The sequence below is a fragment of the Pteropus medius genome, unplaced genomic scaffold (genome assembly GCF_902729225.1).
Source record: "Pteropus medius unplaced genomic scaffold, Ma_sr-lr_union100, whole genome shotgun sequence".
NCBI classification, from domain to species: domain Eukaryota; kingdom Metazoa; phylum Chordata; class Mammalia; order Chiroptera; family Pteropodidae; genus Pteropus; species Pteropus medius.
In genome coordinates, this window is record NW_024354875.1 from 4,762,712 (window position 1) to 4,775,326 (window position 12,615).

The window sequence follows — 12,615 nt, forward strand, 5'->3', positions numbered from 1 at the left end:
GTATCGGTGAAGGTCAACCACCTAGAGCCAAATGATTTCCTGATTTAAAATCTCATATGAACTATTTCCATATATATCCTTGGGGCTGAAAGAATTCGTGTGGTTGACCTCATTTCTGAAATTAAGAAACGAAGAGTTTACAGTAATGTTAATTACACATCTACCTGTTCTCACAGACTTGGCATTGCCCTACTACTTCTTATGGTCATCAAAATACAGAAGCTATTGGGTTGGACACAGTATGGTGAAGAATGAGGACTCAAGTGTCAGAATGTATGACCTTGGGTATGAACGAAGTCTTCTCATTAGCAAGAAAGCATCACTCTCCTTATTTGTGATATTTAGATTGTAATATTATTGCCATGTAGGATAGTTGTGAAGAAAGAAGATATAATAGATTGAGAGTACTTAGCATTTTACCTGACTCATAGCAAGCAGTCAAGAAATGCTGGCTGTTATAGCCATAGGGCTTGTGCTCAAAAGAACTTCAAAAAATATGTGTTTGTTAAGTGAAAATGAGTGCTGGCCAGATGAATCCTACTTAACTTTACTTGTGGGACTTCATTAATGAAATATTAACCAAAATGCTTACTATACGTCTCTGTAGAAACCAATACTAAATTTATTTCATTCGAGTTCCCAGTGTGTATATAATGCTGGCAAAGCAGACACAAATGAAACCCTTGTTTTCCAGACACTCACAATGTAGTAGAAGAGACAGACCAATAAATAAATTGTAAAGGCCCAAACAATAAATTAAATTGCAATTACCAAATTCATGTTGGTGCCAAATTTGCATACTGAACAATTACTGTATTGCTTAGTACATGGCAGAAATACAGAAAGTCAGTCTTCAAAAACAATGCAGATGTAAGTTTGATTTTAGTTTCAAATTGAGTAAACCATTGAATCAGGATTGATATCTCCACACATCTGAAATATTCTATTTGAAGAAGCTCTTGTATATGTTTATTTATTTATTTTTTTTGGATAGGAGCAAGAAAACCACTGCCTGTATTAAATTATGTTGCCTTACATAATTTGGAGAAGTGAGGCCAAAAAACATCTTCTGGATATTCTACTAAATGTTTATGTGAGCCAACAGAAAGAATTAGTTTGCACATCCATATCAAATGCCCAATTCTTTAAATAGCTGTCATGAAACAAAGATATGCCTAATTGGCTTTGCCAGCAGTAAGGGATAAGCTATCTTTTTTATTTTATTTTATTTTTTTCATTGGCTGCAATTCTCATTCCTGATTTGATACAGAACACTTAGCTTCCTCTAAGAAAATCCATGTTAAAATGAATCCATATACAGATGCATTTTTTGTATATAGTCTCCAAAAAGCAATGGCATGCTGGAAGCCTCTGGTGTTGTGGAAACTTGTTAGTTAGAACACGTGACTGGCATTTCCTTCAGGGGTGTAAGTGGCTCAAGTGGCTCAAGATAGAATGCCACTCTATGCCTGGTATTACATTATGCACAGTCAGAAGCTCTGACACTGATTTATTATTGTTACTTATGTGTTTTACACCATCTAATATCTTTAACTCAATTCCAAACATTGTTTCATTAATAAGAAACAACCCAGACATAGACTGATTGTATTCAGCATAATTAATTTATGTTTCCAATATTTTAGAGAACCCCACTTAAATTTTTCTTTATTTCTTCTGTTCTCATAGCTTTCCCTATAGAAGTTATATTTTAATAATAGGACAAGATAGCTGGGAGAGTATACTCTAACTTCTGTTGGTCTTTGTATATTTAAATTAAATTTTGCTGAATCTGTAAAATAGAAATAATAAGTAGTTAAACCGTATCTTTGGAAATCTTGCGACTTTTCGACCAAAGTGATGGATAATGTTATTCTTGTCCTAAATGAATGGGAATAACTAAGAGTTTTCACCAAAGTGATGGATAATGTTATTCTTGTCCTAAATGAATGGGAATAACTAAGAGTTTCATGTTCACAAGTTAATTTTTACGTGTTTACTATAGACCTTGTTACTGAGGTTTATTTCTAGGCTGTATTTTTATTTGCAGAAATCTGTGTGCAGTACAGAAGGAAGGAAGCGGGAAGGCTCGGTATTCGCAAGAGCCCTCGTATGCCGCATTAGACTCAGCACTGCATTCACCATTTGTTCCTTTATTGTGCTTCCAGGCAACTTTTTTTTCTTTTTCCTCTTGGAATACTCTTTTGAGAGTAGATTTATCTGCTAGGACTCATTTGGTTCCAATAGATACCTAGTTGAACATAAGCTCTCAGAAAAATGGAGCAATTTATCGACTTAGGCAATGCACAGTCTGCAGGACTGGCTTCCAGTGAGGCTTGAGGCAGGCACTCGGAAGGTGGCATCTCCCTTCTCAGTGTCTAGACTCGGGTTCCACTTAAGTCCGCTCTCATCCAGGTTCCCTCCTTGTAGTATCAAAACGGCTGCCTAGCTGGATGCTTTATAGTTTCAAGTCCATCGAAATAGAACAAGAGTCTTCTTCCCAGAAGTTCCAGCCCCAGTCCATGTTTCTGCTTAGTTTTGATTGACTTCATTCACTTCTCTGAAGCACTAGGCGTCACCAGGCTAGTGGTTTGCATTTTGACTGGAAGTAGTGATGATAGTTGGCTAAAAGTGACTGGAAGGTAAATCTCCAAATAACATTCTGGAGCTAATGTTGGGAAAAAAGGAGTGCATGCAGAACCTGAAAACAAACAAACAAGCACAAAAATGTCCACCGCAGAAGGGGAGGTGAGTGTTTCCGCCAGTGACGGTGTAGGCTGTGGTACGAATCACCGTCCTGAAGAATGTTGATGTTCAGGTGCCCTGGGAGGCATGCAGGCCTTCCAGTGCATACCTAATATTCCTAGAATTTAGTTTGCCAGAGTGACTGCTGACACTCTGTAGACATGATTCCGGGCCACGATGGCTGTCTGAGACTAGAATCATAGCTGCAAAGCACGCCCCACAAAACAGCAGCCTCCTTCCTCCTCCTTCCTTCTTCCTTCACCTCTGCTCTCTCCCTTCCTTTCCGTTTGAAGTTTCTAGAGGAGTACCCTTTCTCACCCCTTACTTAATCACATCCTGTACTCAGATGCCTAACATTGTGGTTTCTATGAGGCTACTGCAAATTTTCTATAAGCTTTTTAGGACGTAAACTTTTGAAGACTGATTGCTATTAGGGAAAGAATTGGCAAACCGATTCCAACGGCAAGAAGTCTACTGGCACTTTATGTGAAGGACAGAGGCCTTTTCCTAAGGTCAGTAAAAATCTTTTAACAAATATACTTATGATACATAAAGCCAGCCTTAATATGAAAGAAAGGGTCTTGGTTGAATAAGGTTGACTTACAGATCACATTTTAGAGGACTCCAGAAAATTTAATTCTGGACTCATCTCTCTACCTTAGTTTCTCTCCAAAAAGCATACTGGAATAATATTCTCTAGTTTCTGATTTGAAAAAATAAGCTCTGAGGTTTTACTCCTTACGGAGTCAGTAATGAATCAGCTTTATAAAACGATATTTTAGAGTAGCATTTCAAAAATTCTGATGTGTATGCAAATCACCTGGCAATCTTGCTAAAAACGCAGTTTCTGTTTGTAGGTCTATTTCTGTTTGTATCCCGATTTTTATTAGAAATGTGGCAGGTGATGCTTCAACAGGGATGCCAAAGCTGCTAGTCCCCCAGATCAAACTTTTAATAGCAAATCTCCAGTACTGTGCTGTCTGTTACAGTAGCCGGTAGCCACATGTGGCTATTTAAATTTAAATTACGTGAAATTTGAAAAATCAGTCCTCAATCTCAGTAGCCACATTTTAAAGGCTCAATAGCCACACGTAGCCGTTGTATTGGGCAGCACAGAATAGAACATTTCCATAATCTCTGAAACACCTATTGGACAGCCTTGCTCTAGAATATAGGTAGTCCAACTATAGAATGACTACAGTGCTGTACAGAAGACATGGCTTTTCCTTGAGATGTCAAGGTAGCACTATTTCCTAGAGAAATAGTCTGTATTTTCAGAAGGTACATAACCAAAAGGTCTACCATTTACCAAGCCATGGGGAAATCCAAACTGTGTGAGATCTCTCTCGAGACCTTCTTTCCCTGTTCGTGCATGAAATGCCCAGCACCTCATCAAGACCATGTGTACAGTTTTACAGTTTAGCTCTTTGGTTCAGTTGTTGGCTGTAGTTCTCATCATGGTACTCTTGATACATATTTTTAATTAAATAGTTTAAAAACTGTAGAGTACCTCTTTATCTATATAGAATTCTTAGGTGACAATCACATGCATTGTACCAGAAATAAAAACCAAGAATTGAAAATGGCTGTAAAGAGCCAAACAACAGACCCTTAGCAATCAAACAACTGAACACACACCTCGAAACCGTCCTCTGTGCACAGCTATCTAGGCCCTGGTGATATGGGAATAACTCAGTCTCTGCTCTCATGGTGGGCTTGTGTAGCTTTGACTCTACACACAATTAGCTCTTGTTTTATTAAAGCCTATTACTTTTAATATCTTAGAGGAGCATTTTATACAAACGTCCCAAGTGATGCTTAGGAGCTTTCAATTTAGCTCTGGAGCCCTTTTCCGGCATGTAAATGTCATTACCTTACACGTGGCATGTGGGAATGCTTTCTGAGCACAGGAGGACTTGTATAATTTAGTCAGTCTTATCTTTTGGATCTGCTTCAATATGGACAGGACCTTTGTGCTGATAAGTGTGTGGCACACTTCTTAATGCTTCTCTGTCACTGAGACATGGTTTGGATTTTGGCGTCACACGGTCTCCGGTGCCATTCCTCCGGTCATAAGAGTCTTTAGTATTTCTGTCTCCTGAGAGCTGGCATGACAAGTATGCATTTGGCCTCAACATGTGGTTATGTGAGATCACTGGTCCGGATGAGGACATGGGGTCAATTCTCTCAAGTTTCTGTAAGGATAGTGCAGTGCATATTGGCTTCAGGTGAAGGTTAATATCCTCAGCAAGATTCTGCCTCACACTGTGATAAATGCATAATCAGGAAAGGGACTTGGAGATCAACCAGTGCCTCCTTGCCACTGACAGGTTGTTCGGCTGTGAGTTGAGTAATCTCAAGAATGGTTATTGATGACTTCTTCCCCTCCTGAGATTGGAACCAGTGGATAAACGGGCACTAGGGTCATACAGATGGAGATAAAAATATGACTTTTATAATTTTTGATAAAGCTGCCAGACAGTGGGCCTTAGGGGTTGTCGAAGACAACTTCTGACTTGACCGCAATGATATTACCTCCTGGATTCACATGCATGTGTAACTCTCCTCTTGAGCGTGGGCAAGACCTGGTAACTTGCTCTAACCAATATGACAACGGCGATGATTATATACGTAAGATTGAAATGTCCACCTTGCTAGCAGATCCTCTCTACAACTCTTCCCTTACTGACTTTGATGGAGCATGTGGGAGATGCTCAAATGGTAAGGAACTGAGGGCGGCCTCTGGACAATAGCCAGAGAGGAGCAGAGGCCCTCAGTCCAATATCCTGCAAGAAACTGATCCTGTCAACAACCATGTGAGCTTAGAAACAGATATTTCTCCACTTAAGCCTCCAGATGAAACCTCAGCTCTGGATGACAGCTTAGTTGCAGCCTTATGAGAGGCCCTGAAACAGAGACCCAGCTAAGCCATGTCAAAATTTCTGACCCACAGAAACTATGAGATAAATTGCTCTAATCTGCTAAGTTTGGGGTAATATTTTCCTAAGCAGTAGATAACTAATACAGGTGTGTTTGCTGAGTGGACTTGCTAATATCCTACCCCTAAAGTAGACAGATACATCCACTTACTCTCTGATGGTGCTGAGCAACTATATACCGCATTCCTCGGGGGTCTGCCCTGTGTAGCTTGTAGAAGAGAGAAGACAATATGCTTTTGTTAGGCAGGTGGTTTCCAACTTGATTGAGGAAGAGGAAAGACCAGTTATTTTTACCAAATTAACCTGCTGATAAGTGAGTTTCTCCTCCACTGGGGAAGAGCGAGGGTTGAGAGGAGCCAGGACTGTGACTCCAAAACCAATATATGCAAATGAAAATAGGTGAACATCCTTGAGTCACATGGTTACCTGTTAACCAGGTAAGTAACTCCACTTCTACAATTAGCAGTGAGGTTGGAGCCATAGGCCAGGAGTATTTAGGAAAAATTTCTTCTCATGGAAGTGAGAGTAGTAAAATAGTAACTTTCTCTTTTACAATGAGAAACTCCCATGTTAAAGAGCCCCTGGCAGAAAAAATCCTTCCTGTGCTGATTTGAAATCTTGCATTTTGCTTTCTCATTCTAGTTTTGACGTCTTACATGAAAGTCCTGTGCCTTTTCTTAGGTGCCAGGTGTCAGCAATGCAAAAGTGTGTTCAGCTCCATCTCTGCCCTCGAGGGACTTACAACCTGGGAGGTAGCTATATTTGAAACCAAGCAGCTAGAACACAACTAGAACACACTATTGCAGGTTTGATTCCCATGGCAGATGGCTCTGAGGCAAAGTTTAATATGTGAAATGTTTAGTGGAAAATGTCCTTGGGATCAACACCTGTTGAAGAGAAGGGAATGATACAGGGTCGGACAGAAGGGGCAGATGGGCTCGGCGGGAGGTCTCTGGCACTAACAAGGCCCATTGGAGTTGACCTGATAGGCTGAAGCAGCTTGGCCTTCTATGCCCCTGCATCCTTCACTGGATGTGGGCCACCCTGACAAGGAAGTGATCTTGAGATAGGCTTTTTGCTGACCTGAGAGAATGTCTGCGGGGGCTGACACCTGAAAGCAATGTGCCACCAGCCCTCCTAGTACCTAGGGTAACATGTACTTTCTTGATGGGATGGTTTAGAAGGTAGGACCCCCACACCCCTTTCCCAAAAGATAAGGGTAAGGCTACATGGCAGCAGCTCTCTCCAGTACAATTATTCCACAGATCTCCTCTCTCCACAGTCAGGCCCATTTTTCTTTACTCAAAGTGGAGGAAGTGGTTTTCGAAGCTTAGGCTGGTTACTTCCTTTGCCTTTCTCTGCTAACCCACATCAGCCATGTGCTCACTGTGGCACCCGGTGTCTGCTGTGGCAGGAGAAATGCCCAGTGGGATATACACTGCCGTACATGCTTTGGCGCAGAATGGTGTATAGTGGGAGTGCCCGGCTGCGAGACTGGAACGGAGTCAGTGCGTGCCGCAGTGAGGAATGTGAATTTTGTGGTTAATACGATGCTATCGGAAGGTTAGTCTCCACGGCACTCGTGGGGCAGATCACCGTTCTAACCCAGAGACGGGGCAGTGTAAATCATGGATTGAAGGAGAAAGACACTGGAGGAATGGAGACGCACCAAGAGACCAAGAAGCTATTGTAAGGAAGTGGTGACGAAGTCACAAGCGGAGCGGAGGCAGGAGGCAGGGAGAAGATCGGGGCTCTGAGCGGGGAGGGGCTTTGGGGATTCGACTGTGGGGATTTGAAGTCTGATTGCATGCAGGGGGTGAGAATGAGGTTAGAATGAGTTAGTTTTCCCACTTGAGCCAGTGTATGTGTGAGGGGGAGGAGTAAAGTTCTTTTCTATTGCAAAAATATATTTATTCTAAAACATAAAATATACTATTAATAAAATAATATTATATCTTTTTGTATTCTCTTTTTTCATAACAGTTTTTCAGGCCTAGAAAATTTGGGTGAGCATTAAACCATTAGCTCACAGTTAATAATAAGAATAGCAACCATTTGTTGGGTGTTTTCTGCACACTAGGCACTGGGGCATTTTCCGTAAATTAACTCGTTCAACTTTACAGCCAAGTGGGCATCCTGTAGATCATCGTTATGCCAAGCTACAGGAGGGAAGAGGGAAGCGGCGTATCCAAGACTGGAAGGACCCCAGTCTGACTTCAAGGAGCATGCTTTATTCTGATAACCAGTTCCAAGCCTCGCTCAGGGTGTTGTGGGTCTTCCCCTGGACCGGCCCCCAGTCCGGCCCACCTCTGCTGATACTGTGTGCTTCCCATCACTGGCAGCCAAAGGGCGAGGGCGAGGGAGCCGATTCTGCAGGCGGGCTATGCCAGTTATTTCTGCGATGGAATGTTGACGTGTGGACAGAAAAAGATGTTGGAGTTGCCAGGATTTCTTGCACAGAAACAAAACTTCCATTCACATCCTGCTGAATTTTCAGGACCTAATTAGAAGTGGGACCAAACTTTACAGTTTCTTCACTCAACAAGAACATGGATGAAGCTTGGGAATAGGATTTTCGGTCGTTTTTCTTTTTAAGAATTACAGACTTATTCAACATTAAGCTTTGATTTAAATAGTACCTGCACTCATGTGTTATCTGTCTAGTAGAATTTGTTACACTTGAATAGCACTTTGTGTTTGACAGGCAGCTTCTTCACATGGAATCCTGTTTGATCTTCTAATACTGTAAGTCTGACTGACTCAGAAGCCTGAGTGAGTTGTCACATCTCACACAGCTGCTAAGAGTCAGGACCAAGTTTCAGAGTTGGTATTTCCAGTTTTAGGTTCGGTACTTTAAAAAAATTTTTCACCACATTTAAGAGTTTTATTGCAAAACAGTAATCAAAAGCATACAATGTCAATTTTAGTTTTCACATTTGTTGTATGTCAATATATAGAAAAAAATATTTTAATCCTATTACTGTTTAAAGAGTTCGAGTGAAGTGAATGTAGGTTTAGATGTTTTTTTTTTCCTTTGACCTAGAAAAACAAAACAAAACAGAAAACAGGAGACAGATTTATTTTTTATGGTGACATGTGACTGATGACATCCAGTTAACCCAAGGATTTACATAGAGTTTGCATTGTTTTTGTGAAATGTTGCAGACTGCTATGCTATTGAATTGAGTAATGACATTAGAATTTGGACTTTGAAATAAAGACAAACAGATAAGTCTTGGTGCTACACAAAGGCTGGCCTTTTTTTTTTTTTGCCTTAGATTTGCAGACAGGGATTTCAGTGTCGTTCAGTGATTAAGGCTGCCAAATGTAGCCAGGAACTGTTTCAGCAATCATAGATGTTGTTTTTCCAATTGGGCCAATCTGCCAGACCGGCAGACAGAAAACTAACAGAAATATTAAATATAGACAGCTTCTATAGTTGAATCGTGTTTTTTCCTCTCTCTGCTGGAAGCCTCTATAAAATAGTAGCTTGTGTGTAGGTCATTAAATACATACACAGATACACACACCATGTTGTGTATGTGCACTATTAAATTAAGTCTTTGTGGACTCAATCACTGGGTGCCAGAACAGTTGTTGTGGATGTATTAGGTGACTAAAGCAGGCCTTCACTTATGATTGGATACCCGGATACTCTCTCCTGGCTCCCTGTCACACTGTGAAGGAGTCCATTCTCTGTTGACCCACACGCCTCGGGGCATCACTTAAGGAGAAGCACCGTTCTTGAGTTTCCAAATTCACACTCTTGAGGTCTCATAAATTTATGTGCTTGGAGAACTCGATAGACTAGTTGGTTTTATTTCCAGGATTTGTTTCCATGCATGGCCAACAAAGATGCATAATTACATGCAATTCTTCTCCTGGCCACAAATGTGAAAGAAGTGAGCTCAGTTGGCTTCTGCGACCACAATTTATGCAGAGCAAATCCCTCCCCTCAGATTCAGAGAAATGATGATGCAGTTACATTACAACATACATATGCGGCTTCCTCAGATGCCCCTGGGATACAGAAGGGCCTTCTGCAGCCTGCGTGGCACCGTGATCCTGCTTCTCTACGAATGTTCTTCTACTCTCTTCGCAGCTTTCTTGTGGAATATATTTCTACCTCTTTTGCTGCGCATTTCTTAGGAAGAAAGAGGTTTAATACTTTGATGTAAAGAGAACTTTGGTTTGGTAGAATTGATTAATGGTCACCAAGAGAAAATATCTTGCAAATAATTTATGCCGTAGGTAGGAAGCATGCAGAGGGCAGTGGGCCCCCTCATAGCCGATTCAAAATGACTTTCTCCACCTCCTCTTCCCTCTCCATCTGCAGAACTGACAAATGAAACAGTGACATCTGTAAGATGAGATATTTGAGCATGAGAAGTTGTACTCTCCAGTATTAAAAGTAGCATGTAATGATTGGGATTATGACTCTTCTCTGTTTCGGAGGGTTTGGGTTACCTGACTCTTTGAGCCAAAGAAATGAGTGAATTTAAGGAGCAGCAAACGACGTCATTTTCCAGCTAGACCTCTTTGTTCCTTAACAGGCTTACAGGTGTAATTACTGAGTTGAAAAAAAAATTTGACCCCTTTTCCCCCTTCCGATAGCTGAGAGGTGAACAGGAAGGAGGACTAGAAAAGCTGCATTCCTCCAGCAATCCACACCCCAGAATAAAGAGCACGTATAAACATTTTTGCATAATTATGTTTTGGCAGTGCTTGTTCACTACAATTTTATGACTTCTCAGCCTACATTCTTCACCATTATATTACGTAGCAACATGCTCCTTAGACTGGGAAGGGCATTTCTGGCCTTATCACCTTACATGTGGTAAGATACCAGTTGCGATCTCTTCAATATGGGAAGTTCCCCCCGCATAGCAGACCCCTCCTGCCCTGCATCTCAATGCTTGGTTAGTGGCTCAGGACCATTTGGTGCCTTTTGGAAGTTCTTCATATTAGTTTTCTATGGAAGTTTAACAAATTAGTGCTTTAATATCACATAGATTTATTATGTTATAGTTTTGCAGACTAGAAGTCTGATGTGGATCTCACTAGGCTAAAATCAAGGTATTGGCAGGTCTGTGTTTCTTTCCGGAAGTGATAGGGGAGAATCATTTTCCTCGTCTTGTCCAGCTTCTGGAGCCTGCTGGCATTTCTTGCCTATGACTCCCTTCAATTTTCAAAGCCAGCTACGGGGTTTTGGGTCTTTCCCACATTGTAGCACACCGCCCTCTGCTTCTGTTGTTGCATATTTGAGCAGACGTTTAGACAATGGTAAGACTCATTAATGTAGAAGAAGAGTTTACAAGAGGAGGAACAAGGCTACTTCTGATAGAGCACAATACGTGTAATTTCTCAGCAGCACTTTGTAAGAAGTCGAGAGTAGGGAGAGCCATTCCCTCATATTTTCACGTCTAGAGCAGAGCTGTGAAAAAGAAAGGAACCATAAATACTTTTCTCTGAGTAGGGATTTTGTCATAGTTGGGAAGGAAGATTTTGGCTACAGAAATTTGAGTCACTGTATAAAAAAATGTCTTTAATCTGACAGGTGGTTATTTTTTTAATCAATGTTTTTTGGGGGGGGCTTTGGCTTGTAGATGAAAACCTTTCCCAGATTTCTGATTACCTCGGAGTAGTGTTCTCCAGGACCTTTTGGAAACAAAACAAACCCTCTGAAGGAAAAGTAGCTGAAAGCCAAAAGAAAAGCTAAGGTAAAGTGTTGTGTTTCTTTGGTATCTTTTCTAAACCATCGACAGTGTTAAGGGCAGTTTGGGGACACAGAGGGAGGTATGGCGACCGTGTCTTCCAGAGGAAATGAGGAACACCGTGCCCGTGGTGGGATTGTTGGAAGCTCAGTAGCCACAGTTACTCTGAAGCCAGCCATTCTCCCCAGGAGAAAAATCCTCTCTCTCCTTTGCCTGTAAGACAAGAACAGGGATGAGAAGAGACAGTGAAAATATGGTCTGGGGGCCTCAGATGTCAGAAACCTTTAACAATATGAAGGGGACCTGGCTGAGAAGATGGTAGACTTCTTAGCATTTTACAGAGAGGATAAACCAAGGGCAAGAGATTCATCTTCAACTCGTACATTCCTGTAGAAACCTTGCAGCCCCAGTCACAATGTTGAAAGGTAAATGGTCTCCGAGAGCCAGTCACGTGTTGACTGAAGCCCTGTATCTGCAGCCTCCTGCTGGCCATCTGATGATTGCCAGCCAAACATATTTTTTGCCCCAGAATAAACGTTTGGTTGTGGTTTGTGCTCTATGGGGTCAGGCAGCATGAATTTGGATCCTGGCTTATGTAATAACGCTCCAAGTGACCCTAAACAATGTATTTAGCCTCTCTATATTTTCTGTGTAAAGTGGGAATAATAATACAGTCTCCATTATTGTGTAGTGTTGAGCATATTTGAAGTTATATGTCCCAAACATTATTAGCATACTTCAGGATATGTAGTAGGGATCATTAAAAGTGAGCTACAATTATTATAGTTAGCTGAACCCAATAACTCGAGAGACATGCCTAGAGCAAGAGCTGGAGTTCTGCTGCCCAGTATCGCCCTACCTAAGGGTTAATAAGCTCCCCATTCCACTTTTCCAGGGCATCGACTTCAAAGGTTAGGTTCTCTACACCCTACAATTTGCATTTGTACTACTTTTGGTTCGACTGTGAAATTGTGGCATGCTGGAGCTCAACTCAGCCAGGCTTGCTTTTTCTATTTTCCCTTGTAGCCAGTATGGCGTTACATAGATCTTAACGCTGGTTTCACACTCCGTTGTATCAAAGGTTAGAGGTCAATTTGAAACATGGCAGGAGTAGACAGGAATAGCATTTGGCACCTCGATCCCCCTTTTATACAGTGTGAGGCATTTTAGAAACACTAACCTCAGTGGGGTTCTCAGATTAGTTCTGTTTTGAATTA

General features: G+C 41.4%; 1 long non-coding RNA gene across 1 annotated transcript in view; it reads left to right on the forward strand.

Annotated features, from left to right (window-relative positions):
* The window catches only part of LOC120596888 (uncharacterized), a 54,363-nt gene that overhangs the window by 19,757 nt on the left and 21,991 nt on the right, over positions 1 to 12,615 (forward strand). The window lies entirely within an intron of this gene.